This window comes from Canis lupus, chromosome 16 (assembly GCF_011100685.1).
Source record: "Canis lupus familiaris isolate Mischka breed German Shepherd chromosome 16, alternate assembly UU_Cfam_GSD_1.0, whole genome shotgun sequence".
NCBI classification, from domain to species: domain Eukaryota; kingdom Metazoa; phylum Chordata; class Mammalia; order Carnivora; family Canidae; genus Canis; species Canis lupus.
Genome location: NC_049237.1, coordinates 1735812 through 1744363, shown reverse-complemented (window position 1 = coordinate 1744363; position 8552 = coordinate 1735812). Strand labels below are relative to the sequence as shown.

Genomic DNA, 8552 nt, shown 5'->3' with positions numbered 1-8552 from the left:
GGGGATGAGATGGGTTATTGTCTGAGGAAAGCTCAGGTTCCAGTAAAAAGGGAAAAGGGAAGAAATGAAAGCTGTAAACGGGAAGCCATATATGTGTCGTGGAAAGCACTGTCCACGGGGACAAGCCTTGCATTTTTACTTCCAGTCTTACCATGTGCCCACGAAACATGGCTAAATGGATGTAAGTGTTCTTTTGACTAGGTTATTTATAAGGATAGTAGATAAACCAAGAATTTTGACACCCTTGCACAGGCCGAGGTTACACACTTTGGGGAAGTGCAGTACTTCCAAAGGCACCTCGGTGTTCCCAGAGACCACATCTCGATAGAAGGAACCACATGGCACCGGCGGGATGGTTCTTCTAAGGAAAACCCCTATTACTGAGGATAAACTGTGGGCTCTGGGGGCAGCTTTGTGCTGTAGGCCTAGGGCTTGCACCCCAAGGTACTCGTAGCAGAATCCCTGTTCTGTTTTAGTTTGAAGCAAAACAGGAAGTTACATCCACCACATCTTTTGCCCAGATAGGCCAATTGGGAATCCTTCCTCGCGTGTTCGCGGGGTGGGCCGGCTCCCTGGTCCGTGGCGGGGGTCGTCGCAGGCGAGCGTGCTTGCCCCGTCCTCTGTCCCCCTCGGAAGGCGCCCGGCGGCTGGCTGTGCTGCCGAAATTAGTGTTTTAGAGTCGTTCCGAGGCCCCGAGGCCCCGAGCGCCCGTTGATGTCACCTGGCTGCCGTTCGCGGCTCCAGGGGACACGTGAAGACGTTTTCTCTGAGGTCGCCGCCGACCACGCACACCTGGGGAGCCTCCCGCGCGTCCTGATGGGTGTCTCCTCGTCGCGGGCCCAAACGGAGTTGGCTGAAGCGTTCAGCGCAGGGCAGCGTCCTCGCCGCGTTTCTCTCGGGGGGAGGCTCCCTCGGGAGCGGGGCGCGCCCCGCTGGGCCCAGGCTTTCAGGTACGGGCTGCAGGGCCGCAGGTGTCCCGGGGCTCGGAGCCCCCGCCCCCGGAGGCAGGAGGCGCAAGGCCCCCCTCGAGGGTGTTTCGGGGCCGCTCCTCCAGACGCGGGTGCCCTCCCCGCCCCCCGTGACCTAGAAAGGTGACCCCTCCTCGTGAGGTCCGAAGTGGCGGGAAGCCGGGTCTCGGGAGGCGCCCGGAGAGGATCGGGGCCGCGGGCGTCCAGGTAGGGAGCCGGCCGGTCGCGGGGGCGCGGGGGCGCGGGGGCGCGGGGGGCGCGGGGGGGCGCCCCCGGGGGCAGGGCAGGGCAGGGCAGGGCAGGGCAGGGCCGCGCCGCGGGGAGGCTTCCGGGCCCCTCCCGCGCCGCGGGCTTGTGAGGAGATGGCGGCGGCGGTTTCCCGGCTCCCCCGCCCCGGACGCCGATGGCGGCGCGTTCCGGCCCTCCCCCCGCAGCCTCTCCCCCGCGGGAGCCGGAGCCGGTGAGGCCGGGAGGGCGGGGAGCGGCGGAGGGGAGGCGAGAGGGCGGAGGTTGCGCGGCGCGGGCGGCGGCGGCGGCGGCGGCGGCGGCGGGCAGGGGGAGGCGGGGGAGGCGGGCGCCGTGTCGCGCGCAGCTCCAGGCGGGGCGGCCCCGCGCTGAGGGACGCGGCCAGACGTCGGCGGGACGGGGAGGCGACCGGGGCCGGCCCGGCGGCCAGGCGGAGGCGTCGCCGAGCCCTCTAGGCCGCAGGGAGATGCGGGTGAGTGGCGGCCGGGCGGCCTGGCGGCGCGGGGCCGGGGCCGGGGCCGGGGCCGGGGCCGGGGCCGGGGCCGGGGCGGGTGGGGCGGGCGGCGGCGGCGGCGGCGGCGCAGGCCCGGGCCGGAGCCGCGGTGTCGCAGTGACGGGGCCGCGGCGGCCGAGCACAGGCGCCCGGCGAGGCCTGAGGCGCCGCGGGCCGGCATGGCGGCCGGGCCGGCGGACTCGTGGGCGGAGGACGCCGGGGCGCGAGGGGAGCGAGCGGGGCCCGGGCCTGAGTCACCCCGGCCGGCTGCGGCCTGCGCGGGCCGCGGGCTCGGTGCGGCCAGGCCTGGACTACGCACTGGGGCGCGGGGTGGGGATTTAAAAAAAAAAAAAAAAAGCCCGATTCATCGCGTCTGAGCGTCAGAGGCGCCGGCCTTGCGGCGCCGGCCTCTCCCCCGGCGGCGACCGGGCCCGGCCTGTCGTGCGGCGGCCCCTCGGGGCGCCCGGGCTCGCCCCCATCCCCCCCCCCCGGGCCGCTAGTCCCCCGCGCGGCGCTTCCCCCTCCGACTCGCGCTCAAGAAAGTGCAGGGCTCGCGCGCCGGGGAGCCGGGCAGCCGGGCAGCCGGGGAGCCGGGCTCTGCTCTCGGGGTCCCCCCCGCATTGTTGCGACGGGGCAGGTCGCGATTATTGGGCAACAGTCGCCGCTCGGCCCGGGGAGGCGCGCGGGTGCGGGCGCGGCGGCCGGCGGGACGGAGCCCCCGGTGACCCTCGGCGCCCCCCGGTGCCCCCCCCCCCCCGGCGCCCGCGAGTCGGGCCGGGCCTCGGCGCGCCCCCGGCCCTGCGCCCGGCGGGAGCGCGCGCTGACCCCGCAGGTAACCCGGCGCGGGCGGGGTCGCCCCCCCCCACCTGTGCCGCGCCGGGGTCGGTGGCCCACATGGTTAAAGGGAGAGGGAGGCGCTTGAGGAACATTCCTGGAGACTTGAGCCCCAAAGTTGAGGGTTTTCTCTCTCTCTCTCTCTCTCTCTCTCTCTCTTTTGCCAAAAACAGGATTCTCTGTTCCGATTGGATCACGAGGCGGTTGCTCTTTAGTTCGTAGTTTGGGGTTAGCGGTGGTAAGTGTGCAAATACGGAATTGCAGTCGGCGTCCTCAAGTCCTGTATTTGCTGCTGCGTGTAATTGCCCCTTCCCTGGAGTGTGGCGTTTGAGACAAAGTGAAGAGTGGAGTAAGTGGCCACGCTGTTGTTGGAAACGCTCTTAGCGGAGTGACAGAAGGGCGACTAAATTCGCTGTTACCTCGAGCCCTGAGTGTGTGGGACCTAACCCTTTCCCAAAACGCCCCGCCGCAGCGTGTGCAGTTCTAAGTTTAACACCTCCTCCCCCTTGTCTACCTGATTCTCTGAAACGCTGGAGAGCTTATGGCTTTGTGTAGCGAGAGCGGAAATGTTGAAAAGCAAAACCAGCCGTTTTGTGGAAAAAGGAATTTTGGGTTTTCTTTGTTTAAAAAAGGGTGCTTGGATATTAGGATTTTTTTTTTTTTTTTTTTAAGTGGAAGTGCTATTTGTTGCTTTCCCCGTTAAGTCAAATAGCACCGCATTTCCAGTTCCCAAGCGCGCAAGCTTTAAACCCCACCGTGCCCATTTTTGGAGGTTTCGGGAGACTGCGCATCAAGTCTGAGAGAATTACTCTCTGAAAATATTAGACGTTTTTTTCCTCGTCGGCACCGTCTTTTAAAAACGATTTTGCCGAAAAGAAAAAGGAGACACTGTAGACAGGCTTAGGCTTTTAATTTTGAATACCCTCCCTCTCTCAGCCACATGCTCAGGTCCTTGCAGCCGTGTCTCTCAGTCCTAATGTCTGGGAGGCCACATCAAGAGGCCAGAGGGACACAGGAATGGCTGTACTGGTTCTGCAGTCTGCTTCCATGTCACAGCCCCTAAGACTCCTTTGCCTCTTGCTGAATATTGTCTGCTAGAGGTGATTAACTTAGTGTTGTCATTGCAGCCTTTATGCATTTCAGGCTATGAATTCCTTGAAGGTAGGGGATATGCCTTCCTTTTGCCTCCCCAAAGTAGCATGGAACTTGGTATCCCAGTTGTCTTTTGAATGAGTAAATCTGGAATGATTCTGATACCCAGTGTTTGACCACTTCTGATGTGGGCTGCAGAAAACCCTGCTTATGCTGGTAAGAATGAAAGTTTTATTATCATTGGGGTCATCGTTGGATCCAATATAGTGCCCCAACAGAAAAATACTCAGGTTTTCTTCAGCAGTGGGAATCTAGGAAAGTGTTAACAAGTGGTGAAACTTCAATTAGCTTTTTTCCTTGGGAACTAGTTTTAAGGTGCAGCTAGCTAGTTATTTATCTATCTATCTATCTATCTATCTATCTATCTATCTATCTATCTATCTATCTAATCTGTCCAGCAGAGGATTGAAGTATTTGCCCCCAGGTTAAATATTGTAGTCTTGCTTTTGAAATGAAATCCCTTGGTAGCTGAGGCTCTTCCCTGTTGTAGAGATAGGGCACGCCCAGCCCCGGCGGTGCCGGTGCTACTGGAGTCTGATGTGACCTCTTTTGCAAGAGAGGCCGTTCTTGGATCCTTGTGGGCCTTTGTTCAGAAATTTACCTCCAGTATACCCAGCAGGCTTAGTGTACCTTTCTTTGAACTTGGAAAATTAAAATGAAGTACTTTATTTTATTTTTAAGATTTTTATTTTTTTCACCCAATGTGAGGCTCAAACCCACAACCCCAAAATCAGGAGTGGAGTGCTTTTCTGACTGAGCTAGCGAGGCACCCCAAAATGAGCACTTTAAATTGACTTGCTACTTGCCGTTCAAATTAAAAATGAGGGCCCCCCAAATTTAGGAATGTGTGTGTATTTTTGTTCTTTGCTGTTTCAGCCTTACATGGCTTCCAAAGCCACAGGTCTTCTGTCCTCAGCAGTTGAGTCAGTCTGGAATATGATGTCTTTGGGGGACCATAGGCTTGTTTCGAATTGTCTTTTTTTTTTTTTAATTTTTTATTTATGAATGAGAGACAGCACAGCCGAGACACAGGCAGAGGGAGAAGCAGGCTCCATGCAGGGAGCCCAACGTGAGACTCAATCCTGGGTCTCCAGGATCAGGCCCTGGGCTGAAGGCGGCGCTGAGCCACCCAGGCTGCCCTCGAATTGTCTTTTAGTAGATGTGCCTAGAAAAAAGTTTACCATTTTTAAGGGCCAGTTCTAGGCTCACCTTGCTCTTTTTTCTGTTACCTAGTATTTTCTCAGTAAGGTGTATTTGTTTGCTTTTCAAAACTGAGAAGTAAACATTAAATGAAGAATACATTATATTTGAGTAAAACCCTTAACTCCATTCTATTACTGAGGACTTTTCAGCTCCCTGTTTATAACATGTACATTTGATAATGCGTGCTGTAAACAGAATTATGATACTTAATGATGTTAAAACATTTATTCATACAGATATTTTCCAGCCATGTGTCTGTTGTTTATTCGTTCATTTATTTTTACTTAGGACATTTTGCATAGAACATTTTGCTTGGTAGAGAAGACCTGAGGTCTAATTCAAGCTTAATTTTGCTGGGCCTATATTTCCTCATTTGTAAAAAAAAAAAAAAAAATAAGATGGTTTTTAATTGATACTATTTTAAGATTTCTTTAGGCCTTCTCAAAGTGTGTGGATTCTGTGGGAATGTCATCGCTTTTAACAGCATTTGGAAAACTGTCTTCTTTCTAAAGCATAATCTTACTCATGTTTGAAAAGCAGACTTGTGAAGCCTAAGTTTGAGATTCATTTAAATTTTTTCCCTTGGGAAACGTGGATCGAGTAAGTGGAATCCCCTCCAGGGCTTTCACTTCTTGTAGGGAGTGTTAAGTACCGTCCTTGGTTCCACCTTACAACGTATAGGTGGAGAAACTGAGGCCGCTGGTGGTTAAGATCAGGCCTAGTGGGTGGTGAAGCCTGAAGCAGGGCAGGGGGACTTCAGAGCTCCCCCTTACAACCAGATGCTTCCTCAGTGTTTTATATGAAAGGGGAAGGGGAGAAGAGATCGGAATGAAAATGCTTTAAGGATTGATAGTCAATGACTATGACGGAGCCCACTATGCAGAACTCGGTTGATCACCAAGCGTGAGCTTATTCTTGGTCTTTCAGTAACTGGTAGACGCTGAAGGAGAGTAATTGGGCACTGATGGGATAGAAATGAAAGTTCTGGAACCTCAGACCATCATTAAATTGGCACAAATTTATAAAACCCATTTTAACACCGTTCAGGTCTAATAAATAAATACAATTTATTAATTTAATTTATTTGAGGGAGAGAGCATGAGCGGGAGGGGCAGAAGGAGAGGGAGAGTCTTAGCCGACTCCACACTGAGTGCAGAGCCCAGTGCAGGGCTCCATCTCATGACCCTGAGATCATGATCTGGGTCGAGACTAAGCTTAACCCTAACCCACTGTGCCACCAAGGTGCCCCACAAGTTGCAATTTTTAAAAAGGCCTGTGTGAGAAAATATTTTGGAAAACAGGTTGTATGAAATCCATGCAACCATTTAAAATCTGTGTGCTTAAGGTGTGTATGCGCTGGTGAAAATATTTAAAGTGGTGCAAAATGATTGTAATCTTAGTTTGGTAAACTTGTGTGCTTTTTAATATCATTCTCAGATTTTTTTTTTTTTTAAGATTTTATCCATTTATTCATGAGAGACACAGAGAGAGGCAGAGACACAGGCAGAGGGAAAAGCAGGCTCCCCACAGGGAGCCCGATGTGGGACTCGATCCTAGGACCCCAGGATCACACCCTGGGCCGAAGGCAGACGCACAACTGCTGAGCCACCCAGGTGTCCTCCAAAAAATGTTTTAAGAAACAAAAGATAATACAGATGATTTTAGGCTGACAGCACAACACCCAAAGTAGGAACTGTAAAGGAAAAAATTTCTGTAAAGGAAAAAAGTCAGAATTATTAAGCTTCTGTATGCTAAAGTGCCATAAACAGAATAAGGGCAAGTGGCAAACTGAGAACTACTGTAACTTACAAGCAATTTAACTCTCCTTACTGTCAAAAGAGGGCTTATAAACCAAGATGATAAAGAAGACCCGTTCCTCTGGCATGGACAAAAAGTGGGCAGACTGGCAGTTTATAAAAGAAGGAGGAAACATGAAGAGTTTCAGCTTCACCAGCAGTACTCCTTTGAGAAATGTCCATCAGTGAGATGCTGCTCTTACATACTGGGCGAAGCTTAAAAAAGAAACCACTTCTGGTGAGGGTATGGAGAAACGAGCCCACTCATACGTTGCTAGAAAGAATGTAATTTAGTGTGACTTTTCTGAGAGAAATACATGACAAGTGACGCCTGGGTGGCTCAGTGGTTGAACTTCTGCCTTCGGCTCAGGTTGTGATCCCCGGGTCCTGGGATCGAGTTCTGCATTGGCCTCCCCGCGAGGAGCCTGCTTCTCCCTCTGCCTGTGTGTCTGCCTCTCAGTCTCTGTGTCTCTCATGAATAAATAAATAACATCTTTAAAAAAAGTACATGACAAAAGCTTACAAATATGTGTGCCCTTCGAAATAGCTAATCCACTTCTGAAATTTTGTCCAGGAAAAGAAAATGATTAGTAGATTAATACTCTGTCACTAGGACACTTATTTAACACCTTTTTTGAGCATGTGTTTTCAGTTTTTTGCTATTAAGGATGATTATTTGATCATTTTTAGATAACTTAGCATCTGTGATTCTGTATTCAACTATTATCCAATAAATATTAAATGACAGAAACATGCTATAAAACAATATATGTCACATCTAAAATTTTGGGTTGTTGGTGAGTATATACGTTAAAAAAAAAAGTCCTAAACCAAGAGGATAATAGTGATTATCTCTGAGCAGTGGATTTATGGATTATTTTTAGGCTACTCTTGTTTTCATTTTTTTTCCTCCAGTTTTCTGCAGTGCCCATATATTTAGAAAACAACCAAGGAGTGTGACTCCTTGCCAGTGAGGTGTTTCTGCTTGGTGTCACGCTGGAAAGGCCTTGCAGTGGCTTTGCGAGCCGTCCCTGTCTGGGCGAGCTGGCACCAAGCTAGCATGGAGGGTTCAGTGCGTGAGGGCAGGACTGCCTCCCCTCCACCTCTTCAGCCTTCAGCTACTTCAGGTCCCTGCGGATTTCGCGCTTTCCATGAAACCATCTTAATTGCACAAAATTCACTTAGGTTTTGATATTTTATTAAATTATACCACCAAATTCTGTACTGAGTGTGGAAGCTTTTCTTAGTGATACTGTGAACTTCCTATTCTTTTATGATTACTTCATAACTTCTAGTAATAATAGGTGTGTTTTTAAATTGCATTTTTAATTTTTTTTTAAAGATTTCATTTATTTATTCATGAGAGACATAGAGAGGCAGAGACACAGGCAGAGGGAGAAGCAGGCTCCCTATGGGGAGCCTGATGTGGGACTCGATCCCAGGACCCCAGGATCAATCATGACCTGAGCCAAAGGCAGACGGTCAACCATTGAGCCACCCAGATGCCCCTTAAATTGAATGTTTAAACCTATTGTCGTTATGCTTCATATAAATTTGCTAAAAATTGGAAGAAAACTTCATTGCCATACCTTGTGCTATAGCTTGGAAAATTGAAATGTTTCCATCGACTTAAGAAATGTATTCTAAATGACAAATGGGGAATGCCTTTGGAATGATGAGAAAAGAGGTACACCGAATACCAAGAATAAAATACCTTTACTATGTAGAAATTAGTTAAGTGTGCCTGAGGAACAGCCAGAAGTCAGGACGTGGGGAAAGGGGCAGTTCTCCAGGGTAGATGGAGGGCTGGGGGCGCCTTTAGCTTGCAGGAACGTAGAGAAGAGAAAGTCCAAGCGTGGT

General features: G+C 51.6%; 1 protein-coding gene across 4 annotated transcripts in view; it reads left to right on the top strand.

The window, feature by feature from the left end:
• Positions 1-908: 908 nt before the first annotated feature.
• The window catches only part of CUL1 (cullin 1), a 93003-nt gene continuing 85359 nt past the window's right edge, over positions 909-8552 (top strand). Inside the window, exons 1-2 of one of the 4 annotated variants that reach the window (XM_038559270.1) lie at positions 1576-1686; positions 2715-2779. The gene's annotated coding sequence lies outside the window, so the exon portion shown is untranslated. The other 3 variants (XM_038559272.1, XM_038559271.1, XM_038559269.1) reach the window with 3 other exon arrangements.